The sequence below is a fragment of the Bos taurus genome, chromosome 12, assembly GCF_002263795.3.
Source record: "Bos taurus isolate L1 Dominette 01449 registration number 42190680 breed Hereford chromosome 12, ARS-UCD2.0, whole genome shotgun sequence".
In the NCBI taxonomy this organism is placed as follows: Eukaryota; Metazoa; Chordata; class Mammalia; order Artiodactyla; family Bovidae; genus Bos; species Bos taurus.
The window spans coordinates 55,633,206-55,659,714 of NC_037339.1; positions in this window are offsets into that span (position 1 = coordinate 55,633,206).

The following is a 26,509-nucleotide window of genomic DNA, read 5'->3' on the forward strand; positions in this document are numbered from 1 at the left end:
AGACCTCAGTCATGGGAGATATTCTTTGTCTAAATAGATGGAGAATTCTTTTAGACACAGCAAAATGTATGGGTTCAAGATGATTAAAATATGGCCACTGTATCTCTTTTAAGACACAGCAGAAAGAATACAGGCACATTTCACATTATGGTGCATTACTTTATTGTACTTCACTGATATTACATTTTTTACAAACTGAAGGTTTTGGTCAATCCTGTGTTGAGCAAGTCTATTGGCACTGTTTTTCCAATAGGATTCTCACTATTGCTGATATTTTGAGATGTGGAAAAAAAGAAAAACTCAGTGAGGCACTGAATCATCTTTATCCATAAGATTTGATATTGCAGTCTTGTGACAATCCACGTAGGGAAAAAAAGACAACAACAAAAGTTAATGGACTCTGGGAAAGGGAGAGGATGGGGAGATTTGGGAGAATGGCATTGAAACATGTATAATATCATGTATGAAACGAGTCGCCAGTCCAGGTTCGATGCACGATACTGGATGCTTGGGGCTGGTGCACTGGGACGACCCAGAGGGAGGGTAGGGGAGGGAAGAGGGAGGAGGGTTCAGGATGGGGAACACAGGTATACCTGTGGTGGATTCATTTCGATATTTGGCAAAGCTAATACAATATTGTAAAGTTTAAAAATAAAATAAAATTTAAAAAAAATAGTTCCACCTAAAAAAAATTTTAAAAAAGCAAAAAAAGAAAAAGTTAATGGCCAGATGTCTTTTTCCTTTAAGTAAAGGAGAATCAGGTCTAATGTAAACATCATCTTAAAGTTTACAGATACTATCCATTTACAGAGGTTAGGAGAATCTCCAAGTAAGAGTAGTCAAGTTTTCTGATACAAGAATATGGCTTGCGTAGAAGAACATGTGCCATTAAAATTACAGCAGTTACTTAGGCCCTAAAATAATCAAATTTGAGGAAATGGAAGCTTTTAGTACTTGATCCATGTTGATAACAGAGGGCTTGGACAACAGTTTTGGGAAATACAGATCACTCTGAAGATTAGAGAGAACAAATTTCCACTTCAAATATATGTCCTAGTGGATTTTCCACATAGGCAGATGAAAAGGAGATTAACTCAAAGAAAAGACAGGCTGAAGAGGGAGGGTATATATGTATACAGATGGTTGATTCATGTTGTTCTACAGCTGAAACTTTGCTGACAAAGGTCTGTCTAGTCAAACCTATGGTTTTTCCAGTAGTTATGTACAGATGTGAGAGTTGGACCGTAAAGAAGGCTGAGCGCCAAAGAATTGATGCTTTCGAACTCTGGTGGTGGAGATGACTCTTGAGAGTCCCTTGGACAGCAAGGAGATCAAACCAGTCAATCCTAAAGGATATGAACCCTGAATATTCATTGGAAAGACTGATACTGAAGCTGAAATTCCAATACTGTGGCCACCTGATGTGAAGAACTGACTCACTGGAAACGACTCTGATGCTGGGAAAGAATGAAGGCAGGAGGAGAAGGGGACGATAGAGGATGAGATAGTTGGATGGCATCGCTGACTCAGTGGATATGAGTTTGAGCAAGTTCTGCATGATGGTGAAGGACAGGGAAACCCGGCATGCTGCAGTCCATAGGGTCACAAAGAGTCGGTCAGACATGACTTAGTGACTGAAAAACAACAGCAGCTGAAATTAACATAACATTGTAAAGCTATCATAGTCCAATAAAAATGTGAATGGATTAAAAAAATAAAAAAAAATAAATAACAATAAAAAATGAAAAGATACACAAACAAAAGGTACTGTGAAGATTCCAAATATGTGATGTTTTTGGTCCTCACATCAAAATCTCTAGTGCTGAACACTCAAAGTACCCATGTTGCTCTGAAATTTACGAAGTGCAAGCATGGGTTTTAATGATTCAAGTTAAACCTCTTATATAATTCATTCATTCTATCATGTCAGTTACCTTCCATCAGGAGCCAAAGAAGGTAACCAAAGATGGGTGAAACATCAGAGGAAATTGAAAGGAAGGGCCTCAAAACCTCAAAGAAGAGCTGACGTCATCTGCTCTTTCTCAACTGTCATAATGCCAAGTTCAGGTTAAGGGTGAGAAGGAGGGCAGAATAACATGAAAATTTGGCTTTCATTTACCTTGTCAGAAACACAAATAACTTATTAATAAGGTAACAGTGGGGCAGAGGTGAGGAGAGAGCCATGCCATGTAGGTGCTGGTAAGAAGAAATAAGGGGATATTTCCTTATAATTCATTATACATGGGTAAAATTTTAATTAAGCAGAATTATTAGAAAGTTTTACTGGATTTACATTTTTATTAAATGTGGCTTTGGTAACCTGTAGGAATATTTTGCATATATTGGCATAGATTTTTTTTTTGGTAGAATTTCAAAATTACTGTATGTGACTTTTCATTAGCTAAAGGCTTTTAAAGTTCCAAGTTATATTTGAAAAACACAATAATATATAAGGGAACTATTGACTGTTTAAACTGATACATTGATGAAATGGAATTCCTGACCTCAGAAAAATTTGTGAAATACAGAAAAGGTGAACATACCTAACAGTGAAAGATTTAAAGAAGTGCAAAGGAATCTAATGAAATTTAAGTTAAGGTTGAGCAAACTTGTGACATTTCTTTCCAAAGCTCCACCTTACTTTATCCCCCTAACTCTCATTTCTCAATCTTCATTGTTTAAACAAACTCCTTATGCTACTTTCTCAATATTCCCCAAATCCCTTTCATCCTTACTCCCAAACATACCTGCATAACCCTGTGAACTTTGTGGCTCAGTGGTGTCTGACTCTGCAGTCCTTTGTACTATAGGCCACCAGGCTCCTCTGTCCATGGGATTCTCCAGGCCAGAGTATTGGAGTGGGTTGCTATTTCCTCCTCCAGGGGATCTTCTTGACCCAGGGATTGAACCCACATCTCCTGCATTGGCAGGCAGATTCTTTACCACTGAACCACCTGGGAAGCCCAAAGATTTAACTAAAACTCCCTTAATTATCATCAACACTATTTTACTATTTTGCTAGCATTGCAAGTTAAATACGTACATAATGAAATACCTCATTTTCCCAGCCAAATCAACTTGTTATAACTCCATTCTCCTATGTATCTGTGCTTAACTTGAGAGCTTATTTAACTTATTGCTCTTTTTGGCTCTCCACCATCAATTAGTTCAATCTTTAACCAGTCAAGTATTTTAAACATTTTTCCCCAAGTCCAAAATCTAATGCTATGCAGTCTTTTTTGCCCTATATGGTGTCAACATTTTAGGATTGGTTGCCTAACATCATTTTTTTCTCAGTGATCACCCTCAACCTTTGCAATTCATTGTGTTTGGGTTTTTCAAGTACTTTTCTTGAAGACTACCTCGTGTCACTTCACTGCCCACCAAACAAACACACATTAGACTTTTGATGGCTCCAGATATCCAGAGAGTAAACTTCAGTTTCTTTGGCACAGTATCTAAGGTGCTTCACTATCCAGCCGAACTACCTGGCATGACATTATATCATAGAATTTATGCACATGCCCTTCCTATTCCTGGACTAGAATAGACTCCTGGAAGTCCTGTTCCCTAGTTAATTTATCATTGTTTCCCCTGAGTAACATAATGCCTGCCCTGGGGTGTTTACCTACTGGGAGCTAAATATGCTTGTTTGAACAGACAATTGCCTGAGCCAAAACGATTCCCTCATTTTCTCTTATCTCCTTCCAATTTTCACTTCAGTAGAAGAGTAACTGTCTTCTTTTTTTGAGGATAAATTTACTGATAAAGTCCTTACTTAAGGGTATTTTTCTGAGGGGAGGTAAGGGGGAGTGTTTTTTTAAACATGAATCTTTTTTATTACTTTTTTATTTGGCCATGAGGCATGCTGGATCTTAGTTCTCCAACCAAAGATTGAACCCACACCCCCTGCAGTTGAAGCATGACATCTTAACCAGTGGATGTCAGGGAAGCCCTAGTGGGAGTGTTTTGTGAAAAGAAAAGGTTTTCCTATAGATGGCTTTGTTGTGCACACATACACACTCCTAAATTAGACTTTGGAATGCATTTTTCAGGTAAAAAACATGTATATATATATTGGTTAGATATAGTTGAAATAATGCAACTGTTACTATATTTTCCGGGCTGATACTTATACCATATATTTTCTTAAAGAAATCATCAAGGACTCTGGAAATCAAACTACTGTTACTGTGATTTCTATAAAGAAATGCTTTCTCAACTTAAAAAAATTATTTACAGTAAGTTTTTTAATACAACAAAATTCATAACTTGGATTCCTAACATGCAGCTGAGGTAAACAAAAGGGAAAGTATTTTATTACAGTGGATTCTTTATTTTAGAAAAATGGCATCTGTATATTTGTTAAATTGTTGAAATATTAAGGATTTTGTATAATTTCAAAAATACTATCTCTGTCAAGTTTTCCAAATATATATAATATTAGGTGCAATATCCTCACTTCACTTTTAGTTTTATAAGAGTCTTGAATCTGTCTTAAACATGACTTCTTGAATTTCTATGTCTTAGTCCATATTTAGAAATAGCTCTTTGCCTGCAAAAATAGACTAAAAAGGTAATTGTACCTTTTAAGCATTTAAACAAGTTTGATCTGGCTTTTGTTTAAAAATTGTAGCAAAAGTCAGAATTAGTTCTCTTTTGGTACAAAACTCATACCTTCTACCCATTTTTGTTTTTAAGTTTTTGTTTGTTTTCTTTGAGAATATCAGAAATACTAGGCATCATTTATGTGAATAATTTTCCAGATGTTACCCCACTAGTTACTGGTATAAATGCATTTGCAGGAAAGTTTAATTGCTGCTAATTCGACTCTAGATCCTGTTTATTTTCTTAATTGCTGCCAGACATTGAAGGAGTGGTTAATATATTAGAAACCTCCTGTTTTCCTGAACCTTTGCCTTACCCACGGGCAATTTTGCTAGGGAGAGAAAAAAATCTGCTTTCCATTTATTTTCCCTACCTTGAAAGCACTTGCTTGAGGTTTGGCGATGATATTCTGAAGACAGCACTTGAGTAACTTTTCTCTTGTGCATCTTCCTGTGTGACAATACCATCTTTTCTCATTTGGCACAAATGTGTGACAACTATCATTATCGCATCTGTGTTATATAATAGGATTATTCCCATGACAAAAAATAGTACTTTCAGTAATGTAACATTGTGAGATCCTGACTGTAAGCTATATATCATGATAACTGAGATGTGGTCCTGTTAGGAACAGTGGGTCAAAGACATGAAGAGCTGATAAGGCAAATGTAAGCAGGGGGCTATAGTATTGATGGCCAAGTGGTGCGGTGAAGGCTGGCAAGGTCGGAGTGCCTATCCTATTCAAAATGTTCCATCTTATCAAATTTAACAGTAGGATTTTTTTTTCCCTCCATGTTTTGCTGTATAAATAACTGAGAAATTATGAAAGAAGAAATGATTTAAATAACTTTCTTTTGCACACACCACTTATGTCTCTTCACATCAATGTTTTCTGACTTTGAAGTGACCCCTTCAAAGGAAGAATCTTCCCCTTATCCTCGCCTCTCTCTTACCTCTGCCAGATGAATACTTTTTCCAGATATTTAAAAATAATGTATCACTGATGTTTTATTTCAAATATGCAACTCGATCTCTTATTGTTGTCTTTTTTATTCAGAAAGAAAAGTAAAACTGTGGTTACCTACTTGGCTACCATTTTGTATCTACCCAGTTAAGTTGTACTGTTGAGTCAGTGGTTCCCCAGATTTCAGAATAGCTTGTTACTTATTAGAAGAATTTTAATAAATTAGTAACTAACATCACATTTGCTTTTTGATGACTTATCATTTTGTTCTGTGGTCCTTTTTATATTCTATGACTTAAGAAACTCTCCATACCTTTATTGTAAATGAATTATTGCCTTGCCTTGAACCCATGAATAATTTTTCACCCAATTCTCTTCCATTCTGGAACCATGACAACACTGCATCCCTCTTCTCACTTCTTACCATAGTTCCAAAGAAAGTTCTACATTTTCAGTTGCTAAAGTTCTGCAAACCGACCTTCCTTCTTAACAATTCCAGCCACATGATCTGTGGAAAGTCACTTCAACTCCATATGGCATATGCAATTTCTATTTGTAAAAATGGGATTTAAACTGGCTGACACTTAAGAGTCCATTCTAGGTGAATGGTCAGTCTTTATCTTAGGTTACCTGACTTTTCCTGTTTTCCATAAACTAATTCTATGAGGCCAATATAATTGATACTGACTTCAGCCAGAAATGTTTTTATTTTCAGTAATATCAATAGCTAAATATTTTATTGCCTAATTTAATCAATTGTTATTAAATTTACTGATACTATATGGGCTTTCCTAATGGCTCAGTGGGAAAGAATCCTTCTGCAATTCAGGAGACATAGGAGACACTGGTTCAATCCCTGGGTTGGGAAGATCCCCTGGAGAAGGAAATGGAAACTCACTCCAGTATTCTTGCCTAGAGAATCCCATGGACAGAGGAGCCTGGTGGGCTATAGGCCATGGGGTCAACAAAGAGTTGGACACAACTAAGAGACTAAGAAAGCATCATAACTGATGATATATAGTCAATATTTCTTTTCAAATATTTTCATTTGACTTTTCTTAGTAAATTTTGATTCATTTTTTCACATATAATATTTCTAGTTGATGCAAGTGAGTAATGTAATTTATACTTTTTTAGGGTTACCTCCCTTCCTTCATATTTCTAAACTCTTGCTAGAATCCTACCCTTATTTCAGAAAATAATTTTTATAGGTCTCCTGTTTTTATTCATTGTGCTAATTAGATTTTCAGAGCCCTGTATTTTTGTGTTATGATTTAATAAAAATATACAATCTTTCTCTTAAACACACACATATTATACAAGTCTTACAGAGACATATTCAGGGTGTGCTTTTTATTTTTGCAACAGTAACAATCTTAATATAAAATAAATCACTTCCTTTCCCCTGCATATGTCAGTGCTTACCACTTGTGTCATTTTCTTCACACCCTTTCACCGTAGAAACAGATGTTATATACCAACTGGAAGAAAACGTGCTAGCAGGCATTCGCAGACCTCCTGGCTACCTGGTTGGTGTTTTGTGCTCCTATGGCTGATTTTTCCACCTTTGTAATTCACTTATCCTTGCTTCTTGGATAGCCAGATAATTTCCAGCCAAAACCAAATGACTTCATGTAGAGGCATTGAACAAGGATACGATGGCTTATGTCACAAGACAACTAGCCATGTAGACCCTTCCCCACTGAATATTTAGCCTAAAGAATGTTAAATATTAATATTAAATTAATATTAAATTAATTAAATTAAATTAAATTAAAAATTAATATTAAATATTAATACCCTAATGTCAGCAAAGTTCCTGACGGTTAAATATATACTTACAAATGCAATTTCAAAATGTTCCCAAGGAATAGGATATTCCTGAAAATGTTTTGTGAGACTTGTTTCTAATAAATGCCCAACCACTGAAGGAAGAGAACCTATAATGATGACTGATTTATAAAACATGGCTAATTGTGCTTTGTGTACAGAACATGAGCTTACTATACAGCTTGTCTCTGGTAACCATAAGTTTCATTTTTGTCTTTCTTCCTTTCTTACTTTCACCTCTACTGCTTTTGAGACATCTTCCTGGTTTCTAAAGCTGAAATCCTTGCCAATATTCCAGTTCTTTCCCCTCTCATCCAATTAGTCACTGAATTCTTCAAAATCACTTTTATGTCCTTTCTTACACAGGGAAAGATTGAGGGCAGGAGGAGAAGGGGACGACAGGATGAGATGGTTGGATGACATCACTGACTCAATGGACATGGGTTTTGGTAGACTCTGGGAGTTGGTGATGGATAGGGAGGCCTGGCATGCTGTGGTTCTTGGGGTTGCAAAGAGTCAGACATGACTGAGCGACTGAACTGAACTGAACTGATATGCATTGCTTTAGTGGAATATGGCTGTAGTTAGGAGCCTCCTGTCGTTTTGTGCACATTTAATACGTGTTACACATTGTTGCTGTAATATCTTCTTAAAACTTATGTCTGATATTTTGTTGTTTCAGAATTACGGTAGTGCAAATTGGAGATCCTAGAATTCTGACTCTATTACATGTGATTTTAGGCCAATTAGTTAAGTGCTCTCTGTGCTTCCATTTACCCAACTGCAAAAATAGGAATAATGACAGTGCCTCACATAGAGTTGGTTAGGGTGAAATCCATATTGTATAAATGTACATTTAGAACTTTTAGAGGGTTCTTGGCACACATTAAGCAGTAGGTTAGTGTTTTTTTGTGTGTTTTTTTTTTAAATTTTATTTTATTTTTAAACTTTACAAGTTGTATTAGTTTTGCCAAATATCAAAATGAATCCACCACAGGTATACATGTGTTCCCCATCCTGAGCCCTCCTCCCTCCTCCCTCCCCATACCATCCCTCTGGGTTGTCCCAGTGCACCAGCCCCAAGCATCCAGTATCGTGCATCGAACCTGGACTGGCAACTTGTTTCATACATGATACTAAACATGTTTCAATGCCATTCTCCCAAATCTTTCCACCCTCTCCCTCTCCCACAGAGTCCATAAGGCTGATCTATACATCAGTGTCTCTTTTGCGTCTCGTACACAGGGTTATTGTTAGCATCTTTCTAAATTCCATATATATGCGTTAGTATACTGTATTGGTGTTTTTCTTTCTGGCTTACTTCACTCTGTATAATAGGCTCCATTAAGCAGTAGGTTAGTGTTTTTTGGTATTGTTTAAAAACTACTTCTGGTTTCCCATTGGTTCTAGGACATTTTAATAGAATAGCCAATATTCTTTGAGATTTGTTCAGATGTGTACTCCAGTAAACAATTGAGTCTGGATAAGAGGAAATAATGACTTTTAAGATACCAAGTGGCCAGTTGGACAACTGCTGGAAAAAAAAGTAAGGCAAATAAACACTTCTTTGGATTATAGGTAAGAAAAAGCTTGCTTACTAGCTTCCCCCTCCCCCATTACATGTATAATAGGATTTTCACTATTGATTTTATTAGGAACACAGCACTTACAACAATTTCACTAGAACATACTTCAAATGATTGGAACACAGTTATTTCATGTTTCATTGTTTGCCTCTCCCACTACACTATGCAACCTTTAATATATATGGCCTGGCCATATAATATTCATACCAGCAGACACACTGTGCAGCATAATGCACAGCCTACAATAGGTCTCCTAAGAATGCTGTTATCAAACCTTTGAGGAAGTAGCCAGTTAAATCTTACTTTTCCAATCAGCTTGCCTCTTTTATAAAGTGTCTTTATGTACCTTTATTTTCAAGATGCAATGGAGTTGATTGTGAAAGGTATTGAGTAGGGGACTTTTTTTTTTTTTCCAACAGGCGTTAAAGCAAGATTTGGGAGTGGGGTTAGCATAATGACTATAATTTAAGCTACTGCATTGGTCCTTATGAAGTGTCTGTACATTTAACACTCCATATGGTAATTATGACTTCCCTAGAATGAGTCAGGGTTGTTTATGCTTTCATAAATCAAGCAGCTGCAGTGGAGCAGACAGACTCCATATTAGCACTTCCTCCTAAGACCGTGAATGTGTTTAAAAGATTTTTGCAAATACCTCCTGAATTCAAGTTGTTTGTTAAAAGTGATAGTTTTATGAGAGTGCCACATGGAAAATGTCCTTCACTCTCAGATTTTTCCATTTGTGATATAAATCCACATTCAGTCCCATTTTTAGAGAGGCACTAAAGCTGCTATAATAACCCCCAACTGAGTTTGATAAAAGAAGAGTTTAATTTACAGGTATAGTATGGTTATATGAGATGACAGCTAGGAAAATTATGAGTAAGACTGAAAAAAAAAAAAAAAAAACAACACACTAACTGGTTGATCATTTATTTCCTGCATTCAATTTTCTGACTTTACAGGAAAAATACTGCTAAAACAAATGCAAAATACTTTCTTTAACATAATAAGTAGACTTTTGAAATTACATTGAAATATGTGGAATGACATATGTACTTTATGTATCTTCTATTAGATACGGTGAGGTGAATATTTGTAATAATTGATACACATAAAACCTAGTTATACATATGATTATTGATGGGATTTAGTCATGTCACCTTTGGTGAATTATTTTGTATTTCAGGCTCAGATTTATCAGCCATAACAGAGTGTCCAACTCCACCATAATTTTTTTTTATATGAGAAAACTTTGAAATAGTTGTAGTTGCATATATCAGAAAACAAAAATTCCTTTTTGGAGAAAAAGATAGTATGGTTAAAGAACTATAATACTAGGCAATAAATAGGCAATTAAATGATTTAGAAAATATTAACTATTTACTTTTCTCCTCCTCTTCTTCCTCCTTTCTTTAAGCTAGAAAGGATCTAAAAATATCAGTTGAATGATTTTTCTTTATTTTATATGTGGCAAACTGAAAAGCAAAGTTTAGTTCAGTTCAGTTGCTCAGTCGTGTCTGACTGTTTGCGACCCCATGAACTGCAGCACGCCAGGCCTCCCTATCCATCACCAACTGCCGGAGAGCAAAGAGGCTAAGTGAAATGTCTGTGATCAGGCATCAACAAGTGATAAAGCTGGAACTAGAAAGCAGTTCCTCTGACTTCAAGGTGATTGCTTTTTCCATCATTTCATTTCTAGACCTGGAGTCTGCATTAAAGTATACTACACATGGAATAATGAGTTCTCTGAAAAATTAGTGGAATAGCAGTCAGAAAAATAATTAGTGAAGGAAATGAGTACAAAATATCAAACTGAATTATATTATTACTTTCCTTTCTCTAAAAATAACATTCTATTTCTATGATAAACTAACTAGCTTTTATTTGATCCATTTTTATGCTTTTGTACTCTCAAAATATATTAAAATTATCAAAATGTCCCTACAAAATGCTATTACAAGTAGGATATATTTTAGTAAAATTAAACACAACACTTCGTCACATTTAGGATTTATGTCCTACCTTGCATTCTCACCCACAACTTTGAAATTCAAAAGATATGTCCTATTCATTTTGAGTGCTGATTAAAGCAAAATAGAATGATTTCAGCATCGATATTCTGAGTTGACTCTAAAGCGAGAAGGTAACTGAAATAAATGCCTTTAGGAGTGAAGAGTTCCTGAGGAAATACTTGAAGGCAGGAAAGAAACCATAGAATACATAACTAGTGATTACAAAGGGAGCCTGATGGCCTTGCAGCATGCGTCACCACCCCCCTGCTGCTGTGGCCTGTCACCCGTCCTCTGTCCTCATCAGCCCTGCTACTGCAGATTCCAGGCTTCCAACTTCAGGCCATACACGGGGATGAACGAACCTTACCAGGGAGCACAGAAAAGCTCTCTGACTAAAGAAAAGATTGTTCAGTAATCAAGACAATTTGTATTATTGCCACTTCAAATCTATTCTTCCCTTGGCTTTGCCTTGTTATTTCCAACTTGCTCAAAATGTTCTTTCCCAGCTGCCATCGAAACTAGCTTCTTGTCCTGCCTTCTGGTATCCTCATATATCTATTTCTTCAGAGTCTGTTCAGCTCTGACCCTTAGTTTTCCCTGACCCTCGAGGTGTATGTATTTACCTACATGTAGTTTGGACTCAGTGATTTGTTCTGAATCACTCTTCTTGCCTGCTTTCTTGACCAAGCTTCTCCAATCATTGCCTTAATTCCACAACTGGCTGCATTCATCAGAACAAGACTGAGTATTTTTTCCTTAAGAGAGTTGAAGAAAAATTTTTTTGTTTGTTTATAATTGTAATAATATATATTACTTATGGGTTTTTGCTCGTGGTTCACTCAGTAAAGATTCACCTACAATGCAGGAGACCTAGGTTTGATCTCTGGGTCAGGGAGATCCCCTGGAGAAGGAAATGGATAATATATATTACCTATACACATGTTTATGTTTTATAATCATAATAATATACATTGTAATTATTTACAATGTCCGCACCGAAGAATTGATGCTTTTGAACTGTGGTGTTGGAGAAGACTCTTGAGAGTCCCTTGGACTGCAAGGAGATCCAACCAGTCCATTCTGAAGGGGATCAGCCCTGGGATTTCTTTGGAAAGAATGGTGCTAAGGCTGAAACTCCAGTACTTTGGCCACCTCATGCGAAGACTTGACTCATTGGAAAAGACTCTGATGCTGGGAGGGATTGGGGGCAAGAGGAGAAGGGGACAACAGAGGATGAGTTGACTGGATGGCATCACTGACTCGATGGACGTGAGTCTGAGTGAACTCCGGGAGTTGGTGACGGACAGGGAGGCCTGGCGTGCTGCGATTCATGGGGTCGCAAAGAGTCAAATACGACTGAGCGACTGATCTGATCTGAAGTATTTAGCAGCTTGTATTTAAAACTAATGGTCATTTATTGAGCACTTCATTATGTGCCAGGTACAGGACAATCAAATTTTATATAGGCCATTTCTTTATCATAGTATTATGGCATAGATCTCATGTCCTCAATATTTCAAATAAGATACTGAAGCTGAGTGGGGTTAAATTGTTGAGCTTGCTGCTGCTGCTGCTGCTAAGTCGCTTCAGTTGTGTCCAACTCTGTGCGACCCCATAGATGGCAGCCCACCAGGCTCCCCCGTCCCTGGGATTCTCCAGGCAAGAACACTGGAGTGTGTTGCCATTTCGTTCTCCATTGCATGAAAGTGAATTGTTGAGCTTCGTCCTCATAATTATCAAGTGGCAGAGCTAGGATTTGAAGGCAAGTGCACTGGGCTCAAAAGTTACATTGTGTTGTTATATAATATTGCAGCACTGCCCACAAAAGTTTTGATCTAACCTCACAACAAATATATCCAGTTATTGGTGGAGAACAAAAGTGTCGACAGTACATCCTTGTATCATTTTGCCTAATCATTAAGTGGCTGATAGAATATCCTGTTGAAAATATTTATTAATGACTGAATGTGCACACTATTCTGAACTTAAAATATGTACCTGGTTGCATCAATATCCAGACATGTAAAAAAATGGCCTCAAGCTGTTTTCTGTATAGTATATACTATGATATTGAGAGATCAGAACTTACCATTGGTCGTTTCTGGATTTATTTTTGATTAGGGGTTTTAGGTTAATGTTTATGAGCTCTCATGAGTTCCAGGTATTCTTTGAATCACCTAAAAAAGAATATTTGTGTGTGTGTGTGTGTGTGTGTAGCCTGTGAAAATGTTTAAGTAGATATGATCTATGGATGTATTCATTTATCTATATGAGCATGTATTCATATTAGTATGTTCTTTTTGTTGATATATTCATTCAAATCTTAAAGTGGTCTGAGTTCCCAAGTAGGCTTAGAGTCAATAACTCAATCTCCCCAAATCTACTATTAGGTATAAATCTATTCTGGTATGGTGCTCTTTAGGTATAGTCAACAGGGAATGAATTTACTAAAATATATTATCCTTTAGCTGCCTTTTTCTTCTTAATGTGCAATCATAGAAGGAGTTATCACAACAGTTGACTGAAATCTTTAGGTGAACATGAATCTTGCTCACATCAATCTGGGAATCTTTCTTTGAAGAAAGAGAGATTATAGAACTGGAAGAAAGAAACCCTTTTCTAAATTGTCTACAAATAAACCAGGATGGTTCTGTCTGCACACTTAATCAGGGGCTCATAAGTATGTATGTCTTTCTTAGCCTCAGAATCTTAACCTCTTGAATCTTAGAATGAACAACAGAAATTTCATAATTTTGTTTGTGGGTAGATGCTGAAGACAATAGAGAATTTGTTGTTGTTCCTCTTTAGTGCAGACAAGGAAAAGAAAAGAGCAGATTAGGGTGAGCAGATAGTGAAAAAAGGAAAGAAGGTCTTGTATCATCACAAGTAGGCTAAAGGATTTTATGAATAGAGATTAGATTTTAATCTCTGTTTTCTTACTTAACTATAATGTAATAATATTGATAAGTAATATTTATTGGGCTCTTACTTTTTGTCCAGTTGTTATGCTAATGAAATATGCATTATCTCATTAACTCCTTATAGCTAACATTTTATAATGCAAGTGTGTGACCAAAATCATACAAGGAGCAAGCAGCACAACTCAAGTCTAGATTTGTATTTATATCTAATTTTTACCTTATATTCTCCTGTAAATCCCTTTCAGCTCATCTGTTTTCAATATCTGCTCTACATAAAAACAACTGTTATTAATAGTGTGTGTGTGTGTGTATGTGTGTGTTTGCATGTTTGATATTTGTGTTTTTTAGGTTACTTTGGTAAAAACTAAGGTAAATGAGTTCTCTGTTTGCTTGGATTCCAGTGCAGAGATAAATAATTATTTTGAAAAGATCCAGAATTACCAAAGCAATCTTGAAAAATAACAAAGCAGGAGGCATAATCCTTCCAGACTTTAGACAGTGCTATAAAACTATAATAATCAAAATAGCATGGTGACTTAAATGTTAGTCATGAGTACAATTTAAAAAATAGTCTGGTATCAGCACAAAAACAGATATGGATCAATGGGATAGAAGAAAGAGCCCAAAAGTAAACCTATACACATGCAGTCAATTAACCTTTGACAGAGGAGGCAAAAATACACAATGAGGAAAAGACAGTCTCCTCAGCAAGTGGTGCTGGGAAAGTTGGACAGCTGCCTGTGAATCAATGAAGTTGGAACACATCCTCACACCATACACAAAAATAAATTCAAAATGAGCTTAAAGACTTAAATGTAAGACATGACACCATAAAACTCCTATAAGAGAGCTTAGGCAAAACATTCTCTGACATAAATTATATCAATATATTCTTAAGTCAGTCTCCCAAAGCAGTAGAAATAAAAGCAAAAATAAACAAATGGGACCTAGTCAAATTTATAAGCTTTTGCACAACAAAGGAAACAATAAACAAAATGAAAAGACAAACTACAGACTGGAAAAAATATTTGTTAATGATGTAACCAACAAGGGTTGAATTTACAAAATATATAAACAGCTCATACCACTCAATAACAAAGCAACAAACTATGGAAACAAAACATATCCCCAGGGAAGACATACAGATGTCCAATAGGTACATGAAAAGATGCTCAATATCATTATTAGAGAAATGCAAATCAAAACGATGATGAGGTATCACTTCACACTGCTCAGAATGGCCATTATTTTAAAAAAATCTATAAATAAAAATGCTGGAGAGGGTATGGAGAAACTTTCTACACTGTAGGTGGGACTATAAATTGATGCAGTCACTATGAATTACAATATGGAGGTTCCTCAAAAAACTGAAAAAAGAGTTACCATAAGATCCCAGCCATCCACTCCTGGGAATATATTTGGAGATAATATAATTTGAAAAGACACATACACTCCTGTGTTCATAGCAGCACTATTTACAATAGCCAAGACTTAGAAACAACATAAGTGTCCATTGACAGGTAAATGGATAAAGATTGTGTGTGTGTGTGTGTATACACTGACATGATAGAATAAAATATTACTCAGCGGTTAAAAAAAGAAAAAGAATGAAATAGTGCTATTTACATCAGCAACATGGATGGCCCTAGAGGTTATCATACTAAATGAAGTAAGTCAGAAAGAGAAAGACAAATATATGATATCACTTATATGTGGAACTTATTTACAAAACAGAAACAGACTCACAGCCACAGAGAAAAAGACTTGTGGTTGCCAAAGAGGAGTGGGTGTGGCAGGGTGTTGGATTGGGAGTTTGGGATTAGCAGATGCAAACTATTATATATAGAATGAATAAACAACAAGGCCCTATTGTATAACACAGGGAACTGTATTCAATATTCTGTGATAAACGAAAATGAAAAAGAACCTATCTGTCTATCTGCAACTGAATCACTCTTGGGTTCAATCCCTGGGTCAAGAAGATCCCCTAAAGGAAGAAGTAAATGGCTACCCACTCCAGTATTCGTGCCTGGGAAATCCTATGGACAGAGGGAGGAATCTGATGGGCTACAGTCCATGGAGTTTCAAGAGTCAGTTTAGTTAGCAACTAAACCGTCCCACCACCATGACTTCAATTGATATCTGAGTTATAGCTGGAATTCACAACTTGGTCTTTGGGAGTTTATGCTTCTTTTACTAATAATACTATATTATTATGTAATGTAATTATTAAGTAATAATTAGTTATTATTAAGCATAATGATAATATAGCTAATAATCTTTTCTACTTTTATTTTATCTGGAAATTTTACATCAAAATAGCCTGAGTTATAGTTTGAGACACAGTACCATTCTTCTTTCTTATGTGTGGCATAGTATTTATCTCTAGTTTTAAGAAAGGTGAACACATGTCCCAGTTTTCTCAACGTAGTCTTGTTTTACGTCTTTTGTCTTAGAAAAATTATTAATAGAGTTCTAGTCTATACAATAAATCACACAATCACCCTATCTTTTAGCACCATACCTATTTTTTATTCTCTCTGATGCATTCCTAACAGCAATTTATTAGTTTCACCTTCAAGTTTTCAAAGTTCACAATGATGCAATCCAACTAGACAAAAAATATAAACTCATTACTTGTAATGCAGTTTCTCAGAAATATGACTGTCATGTATCTGTACTTGACTTAAGGTAGATGTGAGAGAATACATCCCCCATACTTAGCTTCTAAGGAAAGCATAGATTAACAGATAAAGTGTTGGGTTCAATGATGCCTGGGTTCAACTCTCAGCTTTGGTAATAATTAGCCACGAATTTCAGAACTTACTTTTAAACTACTATTCTTTGACTATTTCTTTATCCCTAAAATGGGAATGCTTTAATAAATCAACTTAATCATGTTGCAAAGATTAAATTTGGCACTATAAAATAATTAGCATTATACATGACACAAAGTGGAAATAGGCTCTGATAAATGGTCACTTTATTTCTGTTATTATTATCTTCTTCTAAAAAATGACCTGCAGGAACTCTTTGGTAGTCCAGTGGTTAGGACTCTGTGCTCTCATTGCTGAGGGCAAAAAGAAAGAAATGACCTTTAATATCAATCAGGTATTAAGTGAGTTACATTTGGCTCAAGCAGAAAATGAATTTCTGGATTTAAATGAATGCAGTGTTCTTATTCACTATTCTTTAAGATATAAAAATAATTGTTAATGTGAAAAAATAAGCCCTATCATTAAAAGAAATAATGGAAATGGATATATTTGAATATTTCAAAAACAGAAATAATCATTTTCCTTGTGTTGACAAAAAAATATTTAACTTTCCTCACATAGTCTGGTATTATTTCAAAGCTTTTTTTTTTTTTTTTCTTTTGGAAGCTATCTACTTGAAAAATATTTTCTAAATTAAAAAAGTCCTCAGTTTTTAAATCTCTGCCTCTCATTTTGTTTTCATATTTTCAGATAAATTGAGGTCCTTTATTTCTGTTCTGCTAAGTCACTTCAGTCGTTTCCGATTCTGTGTGACCCCATAGACGTCAGCCCACCAGGCTCCCCCGTCCCTGGGATTCTCCAGGCAAGAACACTGGAGTGGGTTGCCATTTCCTTCTCCAATAAAAGTGAAAAGTGAAAAGTGAAATTGAAGTCGCTCAGTCGTGTCCGACTCTTAGCGACCCCATGGACTGTAGCCCACCAGGCTCCTCCGTCCATGGGATTCTCCTGGCAAGAGTACTGGAGTGGGGTGCCATTGCCTTCTCTGTTATTTCTGTTAGGTTTCTCTTTATCAGGAAACACTTTTATTGAGAAATGATTTACATATCATAAATTTACCCACCTTAAGTATACAATTTCATGATTTTGAGTAAATTTACCAAGTTGTACAGTCATCACTATATCTGATTTTCAAAGACTTCCATCACCCTAAACAGGATCCTTCATATTGTTTTACTGTCAATCCCCTTTCCCACCCAGTTCAGTTCAGTCGCTCAGTCGTGTCCAACTCTTTGTGATCCTGTGGACTGCAGCACGCCAGTCTTCCCTGTCCATCACCAACTCCCGGAGCCTACTCAAACTCACATCCATCGCATTGGTGATGCCATCCAACCATCTCATCCTCTGTCATACCCTTCTCCTCCCCTCTTCAACTTTCCCAGCATCGAGGTTTTTTCCAATGAGTAGGTTCTTCACAACAGGTGGTCAAAGTATTGGAGTTTCAGCTTCAGCATCAGTCCTTCCAATGAATAATCAGGACTGATTTTCCCACCCCAACTAGAGGCAAAAATGTTAATTTTTATATGAGTAATTTTAGTGTTATAGTGGAGTGTTAGTCACTCAGTCATGTCCAAATCTTTTCGACCCATGGACTGTACCCGCCAGGCTCCACTGCTCTTGGAATTCTCCAGGCAAGAATTCTGGAGTGGGTTGTCATTCCCTCTCCAGGGGATCTTCCCAGTCCAGGGATACTGTCTGAGCTACCAGAGACCATGAGCAATTATACTAAAACTTTTTCCCCATTTGAAGGCTACTCTGAACAACGAGCAGCATTAGAAAGAAAGACTATATCTCTTACAGCAAAAAGTACAGTGGAGTGAGAGCAGAGTTGCAGATACATCAGAAGGCAGAGGAAAATGGGAGAGTGCTGTGGGCAGGTGAGCTTGAGATGGCACCATTCAATCAGAACTCAGCAGAGACCTGCATCCTCTTAGGGTAGCATACATCCAGAATCTCAGTGGAAGTTCATGCCCCAGTGATTGTAGAAGCCTCACCCTGTCTCAGTTCTTTTAATATAACATCTTAGCAATAGGATTTGTAAAATATTTTAAAGTTTATTATGTCTATAAAATACCATTCAATGTATATAATATGTTTTGATTCTAGTATACCAATTCTTTGCTGAAATTTTCTTGGAGATAAATGGGGGAGGCTTAAATTTGGAAGCTGAAATCTTGAATCCAGACTTAATTTTTAGCTTTTAATAGTGTTGTTATTCCATCTATCAAAGGAGTTGATGATATTTTCCTTATCTGTTTTCTTCTTCATCTTTCTTTCTTCTTCTCTTTCCTTCTTTCTATATTCAAATGTGAAAAGACTTTGCAGTCTAGAACCTTACTAATCATCTCTCAATTGGACACATGCTCAGTTCAGTTCAGTCACTCAGTCAAGTTCAACTCTTTGTGAACCCATGGACTGCAGCACACCAGGCCGCCCTGTCCATCACCAACTCCCAGAGTTTACTCAAACTCGTGTCCATTAAGTTTGTGATGCCATAAAACCATCTCATCCTCTGTTGTCCCCTTCTCCTCCCACCCTCAGTCTTTCCCAGCATCAGGGGCTTTTCAAGTGAATCATTCTTCCCATCAGGTGGCCAAAGTATTGGAGTCTCAGCTTCAACATCAGTCCTTCCAATGAACATTCAGGACTGATTTCCTGTAGGATGGACTCATTGGATCTCCTTGCAGTCCAAGGGACTCTCAAGAGTTTTCTCCAACACCACAGTTAAAAAGCACCAATTCTTTGGTGCTCAGCTTTCTTTATAGTCCAACTCTCACATCCATACATGACTACTGGAAAAACCACAGCCTTGACTAGAAGGGCCTTTGTTGGCAAAGAAATGTCTCTGCTTTTTAATATGCTGTGTATGTTGGTCATAACTTTTTTTCCAAGGAATAAGCATCTTTTAATTTCATGGCTGCAGTCACCATCTGCAGTGATTTTGGAGCCCAAAATAATAAAGTCTGTCACTGTATCCATTGCTTCATCATCTTTTTGCCATGAAGTGATGGGACCAGATGCCATGATCTTCATTTTTGGAATGTTCAGTTTTAAGCCAACTCTTTCACTCTCCTCTTTCACTTTCATCAAGAAGCTCTTTAGTTCTTCACTTTCTGCCATAAGGGTGGTGTCATCTGCATATCTGAGGTTATTGATATTTCTCCCGGCAATCTTGATTCCAGCTTGTGCTTCATCCAGCCTGGCATTTCACATGATGTACTCTGTGTATAAGTTAAATAAGCAGGGAGAAATTTTGCAGCCTTGACATACTCCTTTCCCGATTTGGAACCAGTCTGTTGTTCCATGTCCAGTTCTAACTGTTGCTTCCTGACCTGCATACAGATTTCTTAGGAGGCAGGTTGGGTGGTCTGGTATTCCCATCTCTTTCAGAATTTTCCACAGTTTATTGTGATCCACACAGTCAAAGGCTTTGGCATAGTCAATAAAGCAGAAGTAGATATTTTTCTGGAACTCTCTTGCTTTTTTGATGATCCAGTGGATGTTGGCAATTTGATCTCTGGTTCCTCTGCCTTTTCTAAATCCAGCTTGAACATCTGGAAGTTCACTGTTCACATACTGTTGAAGCCTGGCTTGGAGAATTTTGACATTACTTTGCTAGCTTGTGAGATGAGTGCAATCGTGGGGTAGTTTGAACATTCTTTGGCATTGCCTTTCTTTGTGATTGGAATGAAAACTGATCTTTTCCAGTCCTATGGCCACTGCTGAGTTTTCCAAATTTGCTGGCATACTGAGTGCAGCACTTTCACAGCATCATCCTTTAAGGTTCGATGCACGGTACTGGATGCTTGGGGCTGGTGCACTGGGACGACCCAGAGGGAGGGTAGGGGAGGGAGGAGGGAGGAGGGTTCAGGATGGGGAATGCGGGTATACCTGTGGCGGATTCATTTCGATATTTGGCAAAACTTATACAATATTGTAAAGTTTAAAAACAAAATAAAATTTAAAACCTGAAAAAAAAAAAAAAAGATTTGAAATAGCTCAACTGGAATTCCATCACCTCAACTAGCTTTGTTCATAGTGCTGCTTCCTAAGGGCCACTTGACTTCGCACTCCAGGATGTTTGGCCCTAAGTGAGTGATCACACCATCGTGATTATCTGGGTCATGAAGATCTTTTTTGTATAGTTTTCTGTGTATTCTTGCCACCTCTTCTTAGTGTCTTCTGCTTCTGTTAGGTCCATACCATTTCTGTCCTTTATTGTGCCCATCTTAGCATGAAAAGTTCCCTTGGTATCTCTAATTTTCTTGAAGAGATCTCTAGTCTTTCCCATTCTATTGTTTTCCTCTATTTCTTTGCAATGATCACTGAGGAAGGTGTTCTTATATCTCCTTGCTATTCTTTGGAACACTCAAATGGGTATAGTGACCCCACACGAGACTGACCCAGACTTGCCTGTGAGTATCCAGGAGTCTCTGGCAGAGACATGAGTCAATGGTGGCCTGCTGCAGGGTTGTGGGCACTAGTGTAGTGCCTGCATGGGACCTTTTGAAGGAGGTTGCCATTATCTTCATTACCTCCACCATAGTTTGGCCCCAGGTAAATAACTGGGAGGGAACACAGCCACACCCATCAACAGAAAATCAGATTAAAGACTTACTGAGCATGGCTTGTCACCCTGCTTATTAAACTTATATGCAGAGTACATCGTGAGAAATGCTGGGCTGGAAGAAGCACAAGCTGGAATCAAGATTGCCGGGAAAAATCTCAATAACCTCAGATATGCAGATGACACCACCCTTATGGCAGTAAGTGAAGAGGAACTCAAAAGCCTCTTGATGAAAGTGAAAGAGGAGAGTGAAAAAGTTGGCTTAAAGCTCAACATTCAGAAAACTAAGATCATGCCATCCGGTCCCATCACTTCATGGGAAATAGATGGGGTAACAGTGGAAACAGTGTCAGACTTTATTTTTGGGGCTCCAAAATCACTGCAGATGGTGATTGCAGCCATGAAATTAAAAGACGCTTACTCCTTGGAAGGAAAGTTATGACCAACCTAGATAGCATATTGAAAAGCAGAGACATTACTTTGCCAACAAAGGTCCATCTAGTCAAGGCTATGGTTTTTCCAGTGGTCATGTATGGATGTGAGAGTTGGACTGTGAAGAAAGCTGAGTGCCGAAGAATTGATGCTTTTGAACTGTGGTGTTGGAGAAGACTCTTGAGAGTCCCTTGGACTGCAAGGAGATCCAACCAGTCCATTCTAAAGGAGATCAGCCCTGGGTGTTCTTTGGAGGGAATGATGCTGAAGCTGAAACTCCAATAGTTTGGCCACCTCATGTGAAGAGTTGACTCATTGGAAAAGACTCTGATGCTAGGAGGGATTTGGGGGCAGGAGAAAAAGGGGACGACAGAGGATGAGATGGCTGGATGGCAACACCGACTTGATGGACATGAGTTTGAGTGAACTCCGGGAGTTGGTGATGGACAGGAAGGCCTGGCGTGCTGCAGTTCATGGGGTTGCAAAGAGTTGGACAGGACTGAGCAACTGAACTGAACTGAACTGAATTGAGCATGGCCCCACCCATCAGAACAAGACCTGGTTTCCCCTTAGGTCAGTCTTTCCCATCAGGAAGCTTCCATAAGCCTCTTATCCATATCCTCAGACCCATCAGAGGACAAACAGACTGAAAACCACAATCACAGAAAACTAACTAATCTGATCACATGGACCACAGCCTTGTCTAACTCAATGAAACTATGAGCCATGCCTTGTAAGGCCACCCAAGACAGAGGAGTCATGGTGGAGGGTTCTGACAAAACATGGTCCACTGGAGAAGAGAACAGCAGTTGAGAACCCCATGAACAGTATGAAAAGGCAAAAAGGTAGAACACTGAAAGATGAACTCCCCAGGTCAGTAGGTGCCCAATATGCTACTGGAGATCAGTGGAGAAATAACTTCAGAAAGAATGAAGGGATGGAACCAAAGCAGCAACACCACCCAGTTTTGGATGTAACTGGTGATGGAAGTAAAGTCTGATGCTGTAAAGAACAGTGCTGTGTATGAACCTAGAATGTTTGGTCCATGAATCAAGGCCAATTGAAAGTGGTCAAACAGGAGACGGCAAGAGAGAACATCGATATTTTAGGAATCAGTGAACTAAAATGGACTGGAATGGGTGAATTTAACTCAGATGACCATTATATCTACTACTGTGGGCAAGAATCCCTTAGAAGAAATGGAGTAGCCATCATCAGTTCAGTTGCTCAGTCGTGTCTGACTCTTTGCAACCCCCATGGACTGCAGCACACCAGGTCTTCCTGTCCATCACCAACTCCTGGAGCCTACTCAAACTCATATCCATTCAGTCAGTGGTACCATCCAACCATCTCATCCTCTGTCATCCCCTTCTACTCCCACCTTCAATCCCACCCAGCATCAGGTGGCCAAAGTATTGGAGTTTCAACTTCAATGTCAGTCGTTCCAATGAACGTTCAGGACTGATTTCCTTTAGGATGGACTGGTTGGATCTCCTTGCAGTCCAAGGGACTCTAAAGAGTCTTTTCCAACACCACAGTTCAAAATCATCAATTCTTCGGTGCTCAGCTTTCTTTATAGTCCAACTCTCACATCCATAAATGACTAATGGAAAAACCATAGCCTTGACTAGAAGGACCTTTGTTGGCAAAATAATGTCTCTGCTTTTTAATATGCTGTCTAGGTTGGTCATAACTTTTTTTCCCCAATGAATAAGCATCTTTTTATTTCATGCAGTCTCCATCTGAAGTGAATTTGGAGCCCCCCAAATAAAGTCTGTCACTATTTCCACTGTTTCTCCATCTATTTGCCATAAAGTGATGGGACCAGATGCCATGATCTTTGTTTTCTGAATGTTGAGCTTTAAGCCAACTTTTTCATTCTCCTGTTTCACTTTGTTCAAGAGGCTCTTTAGTTCTTCTTCACTTTCTGCCATAAGGATGGTGTCATCTGCATATCTGAGGTCATTGATGTTTCTCCTAGCAATCTTGATTCCAGTTGGGAGGGTGCTCCAATCCTCCCAACGTTTCTCATGATGTACTCTGCATATAAGTTAAATAAGCACAGTGACAATCATAGTCATCATAGTCAACAAAAAAGTCTGAAATGCAGTACATGGATGCAGTATCAAAAACTACAGAATGATCTCCATTTATTTCCAAGGCAAACCATTCAATATCACAGTAATCCAAGTCTATGCCCCAAAAAGTAATGCTGAATAAGCTATTGAATGGTTCTATGAAGACCTACAAGACCTTCTAGAACTAACACCCAAAAATGATAACCTTTTCATTATAGGGAATTGGAATGCAAAAGTAGGAAATCAAGAGATACCTGGAGTAACACTCAAATTTGGCTTAGGAGTACAGAATGAAGCAGGGCAAAGGCTAATCGAGTTTTGCTAAGGGAATGCACTGGTCATAGCAAACACCCTCTTCCAACAACACAAGAGAAGACTACACATGAACATCACCAGATGGTCAACACCGAAATCAGATTGATTATATCCTTTGCAGCCAAAGATGGAGAAGCTCTATACAGTCAGCAAAAACAAGACCTGTTTTTGCATCTGTTTTGCATCTGTGGCTCAGATCATGAACTCTTTATTGCCAAATTCAGGCTTAAATTGAAGAAGGTAGGGAAAACTACTAGACCATTTAGGTATGACCTAAATCAAATCCCTTACGATTATGCAGTGGGAGTGAGAAATAGATTCAAGAGATTAGATCTAATAGACAGAGTACCTGAAGAACTATGGACGGAGGTTCCTGACATTGTACAGAAGGCAGAGAGCAAGCCCATCCCCAAGAAAAAGAAATGCAAAAAGGCAAAACTGTTGTCTGAGGAGGCCTTACAAATAGCTGTAAAATGAAGAGAAGCAAAAGGCAAAGAAGAAAAGGAAAGATATACTCATTTGAATGCAGAGTTCCAAAGAATAGCAAGGAGAGATAGGATAGCCTTCCTCAGTGATCAATAGACTAGTGCTGGTAGCTTCCTAACTGGTCATCCTGCCTCTACTTTTTCTTTCTCAAAACCACTCTGTCTAGAGCAACCAAGGATGCTTTTTAAAATATGAAGCATATTTAAAACTTCTCCATGCCTTTCCATTGAGAACAAAATCCAAAATTTTTTCTGAATTATGAGGGCCATAAATAATCCCATATGTGTCCATATTTCCAAACTCACCATACTGTTTTGTTCATATGCTCCAGACAAACTGGCCTTTTTTCCCCCTCAAAAAGATCTTGGCTCTCCTTTTGTTTTCATGTGAATTGGTACTTACTGACAATATTCTTCATTTAAATATAAGATTCCTGAGAGCGGGAAACAGAAGTACCTATGATTGTGCCTATCACATGCATGTGCTTGCAAGGTTGCTCAGTCCTCTCTGATCTTTGTGACCCAAGAGACCGTAGCCCATCAAGCTCCTCTGTTTATTGAATTTTTCTGGCAAAAATCCTGGAACAGGTTGCCGTTTCCTACTCCAGGGATCTTCCTGACCTGGGGATGGTACCCATGTCTCTTGTATCTCCTGCATTGCCAGGTGGATTCTTTACCGTTGTACTACCTGGAAAGCCTGTCTAGCACATAGGAGATACTAAATAAAGAAGTATTAAATGAACTTGCTTTCTGTACAGGCATCAAATTCTCTCATAAATTAAAAGAAGAATAAACAAAGAAAAAGCTCAAGTATTTTTAACAAGTACTGTATGTTAATTTATCATTTTTTCAAAAGCCCCAAATACATTTAATGCCTGTAATTCTGGCATTGTACTGAGGTTAATGGTCTTTATTGTATTGATTTGTATCTGAAAATATATTGATTTTGTGTGCCTCTCTTCAGTTCAGTTCATTTCAGTCCCTCAGTCGTGTCCAACTCTTTGTGACCCCATGAATCGCAGCACGCCAGGCCTCCCTGTCCATCACCAACTCCCGGAGTTTACTCAAACTCATGTCCATCAAGTCGGTGATGCCCTCCAGCCATCTCATCTTCTGTGCCTCTCTTATTCATATATAAATGATAACCCCTCAATTAAAAAAATATGTAGAAGAATAGTTATAGGAGAGATCTATCTCATAAATATAAAGAGGAAATGAGTCAAGACTTCCATGCGAAAGCTCTGCACCTTACAGTGATGACAATGAAGTTAGAATGAATGGAACTCTGGGAAACTTTATTTGGATATGTCTTAAGTTTATGTAATTCTATGAATTAATATTTTCTGTTGAGATTTATTTTCTACTAAGTTTTCACAGTTTTAAACTTCTTAAAAACTTGGAGTTACCATTATATTATGAACTTGGATAAGGCTATTTGCTTTCTCTTAAGAAAAATCATGACATATCTCCAGGGTAAGTGTTACTTAGATTTAAAATTCATTTTTCAACAAGCTGGAGCACAGCTGAGAGGAAAAGAGAGAAGCTGTGATGAAAAAAATGGGTGTCATTTTGCCATACACTGGAAAATAATTCTATAACAGTTCTATAGTGGAAGAATTTGGATGTCAAGTAACAAAGATTGCCACTGCCCCTGCCCCCCACCCACCAAAAAAATCAGTAGATGTGATTAACCATTGCCAAGAGGAAAGGTACGTTCTTAAGATACAGATTAGGTGATCATACTTGTCTTGGATTAACAATCTAAGTTAACCAAATCTTGTACTTTTCTTATTTTTTTTCTTTTATGCTCTAAGAGAATACCAAAATTATCTCTGTCTATCTGTGTGTATGCATATACATAAATTCTCTGACATTCAAGGGCTTCCCACGTGTCTCTAGTGGTAAAGAACCCACCTGCCGATGCAGGAGACATA